The 12,487-nt window shown below is 41.2% G+C and overlaps 1 pseudogene; it reads right to left on the bottom strand.

Moving 5' to 3' along the window:
- The window catches only part of LOC103290387 (disintegrin and metalloproteinase domain-containing protein 20-like), a 47,583-nt pseudogene extending 35,517 nt beyond the window's left edge, over positions 1-12,066 (bottom strand).
- Between the last annotated feature and the right edge of the window lie 421 nt (positions 12,067-12,487).

Here is a 12,487-nt window from a genome sequence, read left to right as displayed (position 1 = left end):
TTGTTTGTTTGTTTGTTTATTTATGTTGAGTTGTCTGAATTCTTTATAAATGTTGGGTAATAACCTCTTATCAGGTGTATCATTGGCAAATATATTCTCTCATTCAGTGGGTTGTCTTCTCATGCTGTTGATGGTTTCCTTTGCTGTGCAAAAACTTTTTAGTTGATATACACTTATTTGTTTATATTTTCTTTTGTTTCCCTTGCCCAAGGATCCTACCTAATAAAAAAGTAATATGCAAATTAACCATCACTCTGCTACACCCACCAGCCACGCCCACCAGCCAATCAGAGCGAGTATGCATATTAACCCAACCAAGATGGCTGCAACCACAGAGAGCAGGAGGGAAGCTTGGGTTTCCCAGGCAATGGAGGAAGCCAAGCTTTCCACCTGCCCTTGCCAGCCTAAGCCTCAACTCAAGGCTACAAAGTTTCAATTATAGAAGGTAAACAAATCCAAACAGAAATGGTGGCAGCCACAGAGCTGGAAAGAGCAGGAGACTAGGGTCGCCCCCGGCAATGGAGGAAGCAAAGCTTTCTGCACACCCTGGCCAGCCCAGGCCTCCACTCCAGGCTACAAAGTTTCAATGACAGAAGGTAAATAAATTCCAACAGAAATGGCTGCTGGCCATGAAGCAAGCAGGAGGCTTGGCTCCGCTCCAGGATACAAAGTTTCAATTGTAGAAGGAAAATAAATTCCAGATACCAGGGCCTCCACTTGAGTCGCCAGGGGGCATGGCTGGCCTGCAAACCACCACAGGCCCCTCGCCCAGGCTGCCCCACATCCCAAGGGAACTCCCACCCTGATCTGGGACACCCTTAGGGGAAACCAGCTGGCCCCCATCCGTGCAACAGGCCTCTATCCTATCTAATAAAAGAGTAATATGCAGATTGACCATCACTCCAACACACAATATGGCTGCCCCATGTGGTCAAAGATCCTGCCCCTATGTGGACACAAGATGGCCAGCAGGGGAGGGCAGTTGGGAGGGACCAGGCCTGCAAGGGAGGGCAGTTGAGAGATACTAGGCCTGCAAGGGAGGGCAGTTGGAGGCGATCAACCCTTCAGTGGAGGGCAGTTAGAGGTGACCAGGCCGGCAGAGGAGGGAAGTTGGGGGCAAACAGGCTGGCAGGGGGGCAGTTAGACATCAATCAGGCTGGCATGGGAGTGCTTAGGGGTGATTAGGCTGGCAGGCAGAATCAGTTAGGGGCAATCAGGAAGGCAGGCAGGCGAGCAGTTGGGAGCCTGCAGTCCTGGATTGTGAGAGAGATGTCTGACTGCCGTTTACACCCGATCCCAGGCCTAAAAGGCAGTCGGACATCCCTGGAGGGGTCCCAGATTGGAGAGGGTGCAGGCTGGGCTGGAGGACAACCCCCCTCCATGCTAGAATTTCATGCACCGGGCCTCTAGTGTGTGTGTGTGTGTGTGTGTGTGTGTGTGTGTGTGTGTGTGTGTGTGTATGTGTGTGTGCGTGCGTGCGTGTGTGTGTGTGTGTGTGTGTGTATATATATATATATATATATATATATATATATATATGTATTAATGTACCACAGATGTAGGAAAGAAATGTTCAATTCAGTTCTTAAGCTGTTCTAGCTCCTTGATACTTTATAATGCAACATTTAAATATTTCGTACAGATTGGAAAGGGTGCAGGCTGGCCTGAGGGACACTCCCCTGCCCCCGTGCACAAATTTCATGCACAGGGTCTCTAGTATATAGATATATAAAATACTATTGAAAGAAATGTCAGAGATAATTATCACAACATTATTGACTATATTCATTATGCTGTAAGAATTGTTACTTTATGAAACAGGCAATAAAATATGAGGAAGCTCCATTTAAGTTAGCGATGTAGAAAGAACCTTAGTGGTCACAGCTCTGAAAGGCAGGCAGGAGAAATGGCTGAGAACATGAGCTCCATCTGAAGAAAAAATTTAGTTTCAGTCTGGCTTGCTTCCTCCTAGCCATGTGATCAAGTGGCAAGTTATTTACCTGCCCCCCCAAAAAAAAATCAATCTCTTTAACTGTAAAACAGGTATCAAAATGCACATTGTGCTGGTGCCATTTTTGTAGACTCAATTGTTAAATAGTCAGGGATTTGGAGACAGTGGTTAAGCCCCTGGTGGGTTGAAATCGACCATGTTGGTGGTTTATACATCCTGAAATTTGGAGAATGATAAAAGTAGGGTTCCCCATTCCCTTTTTCAGAGAGCTGGTTTATGAGCAGGAAGAAAAGAACACATGCCATTTGAGGTTGTGGTTATTTCCCATAATGTACCAGGTACATGGTGAGCACATAATCTATCAGTACTGCTAGATTCTTCTGAAGGGCAGTGAAAGGGCTGTCCAGGGTGGAGTGAACTTTTACATGATGTGGATGCAAGTTGATGTGTGCATTTGAGTTTGGCAATATTGACAGGTAAGAACCTTCATAAATCTTGACTTAAGAGTTTTATGTTTTGGAGTTTGTCCTAAGAAAATATTAAGAATTTCAGGAATTTACCATGTAATTTATCATAGCCTAAAACTGTTCATTAAAAAAAAAAAATACACCCTAGCCAGTTTGGCTCAATGGATAGAGCTTTGGCCTGCTGGCTGAAGGGTAATGGGTTTGATTCTGTTCAAGGGCACATACCCAGGTTTCAGGCTTGATCCCTAGTAGGGGGTATACAGGAGGCAGCTGATCAATGGTTCTCTCTCATCATTGATGTTTATATCTCTCCCTATCCCTTCCTCTCTGAAATCAATAAAAATGTATTTAGAAAATATAATTTAAAAAATTACACATACATAAATATCCAATAAATTATAAGCTCCTTGAAAGCAAGGACTATATCAAATCTCCACTATATGTCTAGCAATTAAATGATGAATATTCAATAAATAGTTTTTGAATGAAAAAAGGAGAAAATAATAAATAAATAAATATTATACCTGTCACATATATTTATTAATAATTACATTTTAAATCATAGTTAAATAAGAAATATTTGATTAAGTTATTTAAAAATCATTTCTTTTTCCTATGTGTTTATTGATATGAAATAATATTCAGATCTATAATAATAAAAGGGTAATATGTTAATTAGACTGGATGTCCTTCCAGACATCATTCTGGATGTCCTTTTGGATAAATCTGGGGCTGGAAGGAAGCCAGCCCAGGTCCCAGGTGCTGGAGGGAAGCCAGTGCCAGCAGCCGGGGGAAGGAAGGTCTACTCTTACATGAATTTTGTGCATTGGGCCTCTAGTTGAATTATAAAAGTATATTTTACCAAACGTACTTCAAATAAGATGTAAGGCATAGTTAGGTCTGCTAGGATGATACTGATCATATTAGACCATAGAAAGATTCAAGCACATGCAGAGATTATAGGATGCATTTGTAATTTGATATTACAAAGAGAAATAATGTTTTGAAAGCTCAAATAATGATTTATCTATGGCCACACTTCAGTGTAAACAGCAGATAGTTTAGACAAAACAATCTTTTGTCTGATTGAATATTGTGCTTATTATATATAGACTAGTGTCCCAGTGCACAAAATTTGTGCACATTAAAAGGGAATTAATTAAAGAAAATATTTTAATATTGCTATTTGCCCTTTCTCTATAATAGAAGTGTCAGAGATGAAAGAACATTAGTAAAATGTATATGAAAATCTCCCTCCTGTCAGAGTCTGGGGCACGCCACAGGACCCAGAGTCAAGTTCCGGTCCACCACCCACACACACTTCGAAAACACAGGAGACCCAGATCCTGCTGGCCCAACCCCAATTGGGAGAGACCCAGACCCTGCCGGCCCTACCCCTGTCAAGCCCCTCCAGGTGGGAGGCATAGCCCCAGGTCCCCCAGTTCAGCGCCGGGGCAGTGGGCATGGCCTGAAGTCCCCCGCCCCGGGCAGGCACCATGCAGCCTCAGGTCCCTGCTGTTCAGTCATCACGTGATGGTGTCCCACCTAATTTGCATATTCCTCTATTATTAGTATAGATTATTCTATATATAATCTTGCATAAAATATTAATTCCTGGCTTAATTATTTCTCTCCTAGTTTTCTTCAAAATGATTTCCAAAAATGTAAAAGTGCAGCATCTCAGTAGAGTTAATTGGCTGGCTGACTTAGCCACTTCCTGTTAATATCATGCTATTGTGAAAACAATATTTAAAAGACCATAGCTAAATAAAGGCATGATTAACTATCTGGAAATTCTACAAACACAACAAAATTGACTTATCTAAGTAAAAATGCTCCTTTGTTTTTAGCATTATAAAAATTTGACAGTGGAAGTTTCTGTCAGTCTAAATAAACTGAAATCTTCATGTTCCAGATTAAATGTGAACATAATCTCTGGCATAGGGGGCCATTTATTTTATGTCCTAGCTCCTGTTCTTTTTCTTTTTTTTTTTTAAAAAAAATATATGTTTTATTGACTTTTTACAAAGAGGAAGGGAGAGGGATAGAGAGAAACATCAATGAAAGAGAAACATCAATCAGCTTCCTCCTGCACACTCCCTACTGGGGATGTGCCCACAACCAAGGTACATGTCCTTGACCGGAATCGAACCTGGGACCCTTCAGTCCACAGGCCGACACTCTATCCACTGAGCCAAACTAGTCAGGGCTCCTTTTCTTTTTCTTATCTCCTTTCCCAATAGGGGACCTATTAGAGAAATTCTATCAGGATATACTGATTCCACAGGTGAGACCCTATAGTGCTCAAACCTAACATATAACACTAACAGTCAGCAGGAGGGAGCATGAATGCTACATGGGAGAGGCAGTGACGGAAAGAGAGCACAGTAGTGGAGGAGCTCCTTAGGGAGCCCGTCAGCCTGCCTTCCCATGGAGACCTGGACCAAGGAAGCAGTAGTCTCAGTTCCCTGAAGAGCATCCTCTGAGGTCACAAACATTACCACTGCTCTAGATATCTTTGTACAATATTTTGTCTACTCTTCTGTTGAGTCTCTGAAACTTTGGGATCTGTTCAACACACTCTGTTTAAATTAAAAACAAGATATGATGAGTGAAAATATTAAAATGAAGTAATGTTCATAGCAATTGTTTGTTTATCTATGTTTGGTCATATATAATCCCCAAGAACCCCATTCTTTAGTATTTAAATATGAAAACTAATTAGTATAAACTCAGGCAGGAATTTCCCATGTCAAATCTCTGGCTGTATCTGTTATGATATTGCATAAAAAATGATGAACTGCTAATTAGTTAAGAAAAACGATAGATGTTTTCAAGTATCTCAGTCTAATGAGACCGTCTGTCTTAAAAAACTTTGTCACTAAGAGAGAAAACTTAGTGGACAACCATTTACTTAGGCCTAAAAGATAAGCAAGCAATTGGGAGCTAAGTAATCTTGTACTTTAAACAATCCTTACAGTGACAAAAAAAAAATATTATAATCTATGAAATACTGGAACTAAATTACGGTTGGCATCTGCAATGTTCTGACTAAATGGGTATGTCTTAGGGCATTATAATGTCTGGAAAATATTAGTGGCAGGTAAAAGACGAGGGAGAATTTTTAACCTTTTGCACTCGGATGTCGAGTGTGACTCGACACGGTTAGCATTAGAATAAAGGAATCGAGAAAAAAGCAAGCAAGTGCAAAGGGTTAAAACAGAGAAATGTATTAGAAAATGTGTATAAGTATTTAAGACAAATTAATGGGTATATCCTATCTAATAATAGAGTAATATGCAAATTGACCACACCTTCGCTACGCCTAAGCCACACCCACCAGCCAAGCCACACCCACCAGCCTATCAGGAGCAAGTATGCAAATACACCCAACCAAGATGGCTACAGCCACCAAGAGCGGGAGGGAGGCTTGGGTTTCCTCGGTACCTAAAGAAGCCATCCTGTTGCCGGCCTAAGCCTCCACTCAAGGCTACAAAGTTTCAATTATAGAAGGTGAATTAACTCCAAAAGAAATCACTGCTGGCCACGGATTGAGCAGCAGGCTTGGCTTTGCTCCAGGCTACAAAGTTTCAATTGTAGAAGGTAAATAAATTCCAGATACCAGGGCCTCCTCTTGGGTCGCCAGGGGGCGTGGCCGGCCTGCAAACCACCACAGACCCCTCACTCATGCCGCCCCATGCCCCAAGGGAACCCCCACCCTTCAGGGCAAACCAGTCAGCCCCCACCCATGCACCAGGCCTCTATCCTATCTAATAAAAGAGTAATATGCAGATTGACAATCACTGCAACACACAATATAGCTGCCCCCATGTGGTCAAAGATACTGCCCCTATGTGGACACAAGATGGCCACCACAAGATGGCCAGCAAGGGAGGGCAGTTGGAAGGCACCAGGCCTGCAAGGGAGGGCAGTTGGAGGCAATCAACCCTGCAGGGGAGGGCAGTTAGGGGTGACCAGGCCGGCTGAGGAGGGATGTTGTGGGCAAACAGGCTGGCTGGGAAGCAGTTAGGCATCAATTAGGCTGGCAGCGGAGTCGTTAGGGGGTGATCAGGCTGGCAGGCAAAAGCGGTTAGGGACAATTAGGAAGGCAGGCAGGTGATCAGTTGGGAGCCAGCAGTACTGGATTGTGAGAGGGATGTCCAACTGCCCGTTTAGGCCCGATCCCAGATCAGGCCTAAGCAGGCAGTCAGACATCCCTGGAGGGGTCCCAGATTGGAGAGGGTGCAGGCTGGGCTGAGGGACACGCTCCCCCTCCGTACACGAATTTCGTGCACCGGGTCTCTAATATATATATAGTGGAAGATGAGGGTGGATTTTCTAAGCCATCCTTGTATAAAGGACAAGGCTTCATGGAATCCCTGTTAGTATTTAAAGAGTCATTTGCATCTTAGTGATCATTCCTTATCTCTTGATCACATCTCATTTTTTGAATGTTTCAGTAATTTAGGTAAGACCTATTCTATGAATGAAGTCACACAATTTTTTGAGATAGCTCAGGCCCTAAAAACAAGCTTGCTCATCTCCCAGGCACTATGAATTTTTAACAACACTACACAGTATTTTCCATTGTATGTCCTTCCCTGGGAATGGAATGGTTCTCCTGCCCCCATTTCAATAAGCATGGCTATTGCCTCTTCAGGCATCAAGGCATGGAGGGCTGCTAGCTCATCCCCAAATGAGAAAGTACAGAAGAGGCTGTGCTCATCTCCAGACTTGGTGTAAGGTTACTGCTCAGCAATCTATAAACCACTGAGCAGATGCTATTTCTACTGAGCAAAATTCAGAGGGAGAAAGGCCAAATCATGTGCTGCTTCCTAGTTTCCCATGATGCTGTTGTGAAATATTTGCCTACTGTCCTGAGGGGGCACAGTGTTTATACAAATAATGCCCCTCTTCTATTTAGAAGTGACTGTGTTCACTATAATTTTTTAAAGGCCTAATGGAAAAAAAACCACAAAACCAAAACAAAACAACAAAAACAACAAAACCTGTCACTCAGTGGTCTTGGACATATTAGGATAAATATTTGTGTTGTTACTGTATACTTAAAATCCATGATATAGCTTATAGAACTGATATTCTAGTTTACTAAAAAATATTTATCATGTGAATTACCAACTTTCAAAAATTATTTGAAACTTCTTATGAAATGCTTATCACTATTTTTTAATGAACCCAAGTTTATGGATTTTGCAGTGTACTGACAACACCCTTATCAATATTATACATTGTTAAGATATAACTTCTGTCTCTTTTATTATCTACCAGAGGCTTGGTGCATGAAATTCATGCACAGGGGGATCCCCTCAGCCCAGCCTGCACCCTCTCCAATCTGGGACCCTTCAGCAGTTGGACATCCCTCTCACAATCTGGGACCGCTGGCTCCTAACCGTTCACCTGCCTGCCTGCCTGATTGCCTCTAACTATCCTTCTCCACCCCCCCGCCCCGGCCAGCCTGATCACCCCTAACCACCTCTGCCTGCCAGCCTGATTGCCCGTAACTGCCCCCTCGCTGGCCTGGTTGCCGCCAACTGTCCCCCCCCCCCCACGCCAGCCTGGTTGTCCCTCACTGGCCCCCCCTGCCGGCCTGGTCACCCCATGCAGTCTGCTGTTAGGTCATTTGGTCATTCCTCACTAACCCCCCTGCCAGGCTTGTCACCCCACTCAGCCTGCTGTTCAGTCATTACTGTGAGGGTGTCCTGACCAATTTGCATATTACTCTTTTATTAGTATAGATTTATTTGGGTTGTGGATTTACTGTAGATATTTTTTAAATAAACTCTGTATTTCTGCATTCACTCAGTTTACATTTACTGCCTTATTTTCAAATTATAGTTTTATTACTCTGGAGAACAAATGATCTTTTTAAGGTTATTCTCCTGAATTGAGGGTACATTTCAAATAAAAAGGTGCACAGGAAATGCTGTCCCTGGTAAGATCACCAACAGTTCTCTTCAAATACTTTCAGTAAATACAGTTTTCAAATTTTATCTTTTAATAATATGGCATTGAATATTAATAAAAATGAGAGTTCACAGAAGCTACCCCCAAATCATTAGCATTCATGAGACAAAAATAAAATTAAGATAACTGGAAAAAATATGATAGAAGTGAGTACTTTAACTTCTGATGTTTTCAGAAAAAAAGCTTTTATTTTTATTTTCAAGTGTTTGATAGCAACAATTTAAAAAAAAAACTTGCCTTAGATCTCAGTATAAATATTCACATGATTGTTCTAACTGATCAACACAAAGTACTAAACAAATTATTTGAGTTGTACTTGATCCTTTAAACTGCATGAGTACCAGGTCCATAAATATCTTATTTACTTTCTTCTCCCTGACATTAGCCCAGGTCCTAGTGATTTTTAAACCTTTCATTTAATATGTTTAAAAATATATCCAGTGGTAAAACAGATAAAATATCCATCTAGTCCAACTAAATATATATTTTGGCATGAACCATATACTTGAATAAAAGTGAGGTGGTTATGGGGACCCATGCCTTTGGGATAAGTCCCCTGGATCTAGGACTCCAACCTTTAAGGAGGTTAGCCACTTTGGTACTGGCACCTGGGGGATTTGGTGGAGAACTTAAAGATCTGGCCCTGAGATTAACATACTTGGTAGCTGTGCCCTTATCTTTTATCTCTGGGTGCTGTTGGGTCTGGGAATTAGCAAATAGGTATAATATATGCACAGAAAGTTACTCTTAATGCTGAGGGAGAGCTATTAATGAGGCGACACTGTCAACCAATTTTTAAAAAATTGACTTTGGGTGGTGGACACATGGTCCTATATACAGATTTTGTAATTTAATAATCCACACATGAAATTTCTATGTTCATGTTGACTAATGTCACCCCAATAAAATTTAATTTAAAAAATCTCCAGATTTCTAATCTCCCTCCAGTACTATTGGAAGAATAGACTAGGACTGGTAAAGAAGAAATATGATTTGTAAGTTTTCATTCTTTGTGTGACAAAGCAGAGTACAAAGTGGAAGGATATTTTAACCGAGAGACAACAAAGTACACACACACACACACACACACACACACACACACACACACACACCATTCATGAACTGTGGCTTTACTCAGGAAACCCAAAGAGACTAATTTCATGAAAAATAAACACTGAAATTGCTTGAAGTAATGAAAAGTAGAAATATGCTAGGAATTAGCATAATTTGCTAAATAAATGTTTATTGGCTAATGTTTATGATCTCAAATAATGAAACATTTCAGGGATTTTCTGTCCATGGTTTATGACACATGCTATAACAATTTCTATTGCCAGTAGACTAAAACTGGAAGAGCATTAGGGTATCAGACTCTAAACTTTTAGTACATTTGTCTTCTAAGATTATGTAACATTTTCCTTTTCTTCTGCAGGTACAGGTAGGACACTCTGCTCTACTTGGACAGGTAAAGGTGGAACCTTTTGCTCTTCTTTCTTTTCTGTGTTTTGTGTTTTGTGTTTTGTTTTGTTTTTGTCTCACACAAAGGAACATTAATAAATGTAATAATAATATCAAAAGAGGAATCAACCAAAATAGTAGCAGGTAATTCTTCTTTTGTGCTTTTCTGGCTCTCTTCTCCTAAGAGACAAGCTACTATCAATAGTGACTCCACTTCCTTTTTTCAAGCAGTAGGGAGGTTCCTATTCTTAATTGCAATGACAGTTATTTCTGTTGTCATAGACCCTGTTCATATTGCAGGTGTCAGATGAACAATTATTTAGAAGTGACACAGAGACACACTTCCTTTCAATGCAGACGTGTCCCACACCACACTCTGTACCAACTTTCACATCACCAATGTCAGGTATATTCATTCCCAAATGATGGACTGTACCCCAGCAGGTGACACCATTGAATTGGGTCCAATGCACAGTAGAATGCTCTCACAGATGGGAAATTCCTGTCACACTCTCACACTGAATCCTCCCACACAAAATATCAGAGGTGCTGCAAATGTGCATAAAATGGAACCACAGTTCCCAAAAAGATCCCCTAGGACCATTACCCAGAAGTTTTGACTTCAGGTTAAAGACCTTAGTACATTATTAAAATGTTTCTTAAGTGTTTTTCCCTAGGGTGTTCATTTTTCTGTAGCAACTTCGATTTGCGTTCCTGGCCTCCTTGCCCAAAACGTTCTAACGTTGTTCATCATGGACAATGCATTTCTTTTCATAGCAGAACCCTCCAACACTGGCCTTTCATGGCTATTCAGTGTGCATATACACATCTTCTGGACAATCATAGGATGTCCCATCACACCACTCTGGGAGATCACATGCATTTTCCTCTTTTCTACAAATGCTGCCTGTTGGTACAATGGCCAGTGTTTGCAACAAAGCCCCAAAGCACAAACAGCCTCAGGTTTAAGAGTGCAGTTTGACTGACAAAACAGATCTTTCCTCCACAAATCACCACAGTCACACCCTTCCTCTTGTTCTACAACATGGTTCCCACAGCCTGTTGGAGTGATGATTACCTTTTTACTTACTAAAGAGAATGAACATCCTAGCCTTCAACTTATGCTCCACATGTGAGAAAAACTGCAGTTGCTGAATTTAGTTCCATTCTTTTGGTATGGATTCATTATGTACATAATATTCCCCATAAACATCCTGAACCATCATGTGGAATGCCAAAATAATGACAATAGTATGTGCCAAATTCCTTGACAAATGCTGTGAGCCGGGGTCCATGAAACTACTAATCCCACAATTCAATTTATTGCTGCCTGCTTCCAGAGGAAAACCCGTGCCATAATCCCCATATAATTTGTTTTACAATAAGTTGTGCAGTATCATGGGGCACAGGGCATTAAAGCCCTCTCTTTTCCAGATGCAAATGATGACCTTAAAGAATTCAGGCTTGTTAACTCAAGGAGATTTCATTCAGCCCAGGTCTCAATTCCAACTTAAATCACATTAATGGTCATTTTCTTACACATATGCTCTACTGTATTGATAGGTGAGCTCATTTTGGACTGCACGGTAGTGACATTACTTTCCAAATAACATATCGCTCATTGTCTATTACCAATGCTAGTTGAAGTGTCCCATTGCAGGCTCCCCAGCTGCCGTCACACCCACTTTGCAGCAAAGTGGAACTATCCCTCTCTTGAAACTTCAATTGTAGCTATTTCTTCTTCTGATAATGCACATCTCGTGGGTGGAAATTATGTATCCTGCATATTAACTTTATATAAGATGTTCAAATGTGGTAGAAAGCCTCTTGGGGTCTATTTCATAAATAATGTCATTTATATGTAATGTTCCTTGAAAGCCCCCAAAACAGGTACTGAGGGTAATTGTGGTATCTGGGCACCCTTCCACATAACCCTGATGGTAGCTACCATTCTGGACAAAAGATTGATCACTGAGGAGAGCACCCTGGTCTGTGTAGGTGAATGCTGGGGGGTGTCTAGACAGGAAAATCTTGTTGACCTTCATATGAATGTGTCTCTGGCCCCAAAAAATGCATGCTGAAAGAAAGTCAGCCTCAGCGCTTCAAACTGATGCCAGTGCTCATTACCCTCATGGGAATCACCACTCTGGGGACCATGGCATTGGGAGTGCCCACCTTGGGACAATCCCGAAAGGAACAGACCATCCCCGCCCCCAGCCAGAGCAGCAGGTGAGTGTTCCTCACTGACAGCCATTATTGAGAACACTGATGAGAGTAAAAGAGGACAAGGCAGGAAATATCACTGTTCTGTGAGATCACACATTGTTTGTCTATCTGGTAATGTTTTCTGACTTATTTCACTTAGCATATTGTCTTCAAGGTCCATGTTGTCACAAATGGCAACATTTCATTCTTTTTTTTTTAATGGCTGAATAATATTCTTATATTCTAAAAATACATACACATTAAGAGAAATGTATTTGAAACAGAGTAGTCTATTAATAATTTCCATATATATTAAATTTTACATAACTTCAATGCCCAAATATAGGATATTTTCACAAATCATGGTATCCTACCTAATAATAGACAAATATGCAAATTGACCGCACCTTCACTACGCCCA

The sequence above is a fragment of the Eptesicus fuscus genome, chromosome 6 (genome assembly GCF_027574615.1).
Source record: "Eptesicus fuscus isolate TK198812 chromosome 6, DD_ASM_mEF_20220401, whole genome shotgun sequence".
Classification (NCBI taxonomy): domain Eukaryota; kingdom Metazoa; phylum Chordata; class Mammalia; order Chiroptera; family Vespertilionidae; genus Eptesicus; species Eptesicus fuscus.
The sequence above is the reverse complement of the archived record's forward strand: the minus strand, read 5'-3'. Positions and strand labels throughout refer to the sequence as shown.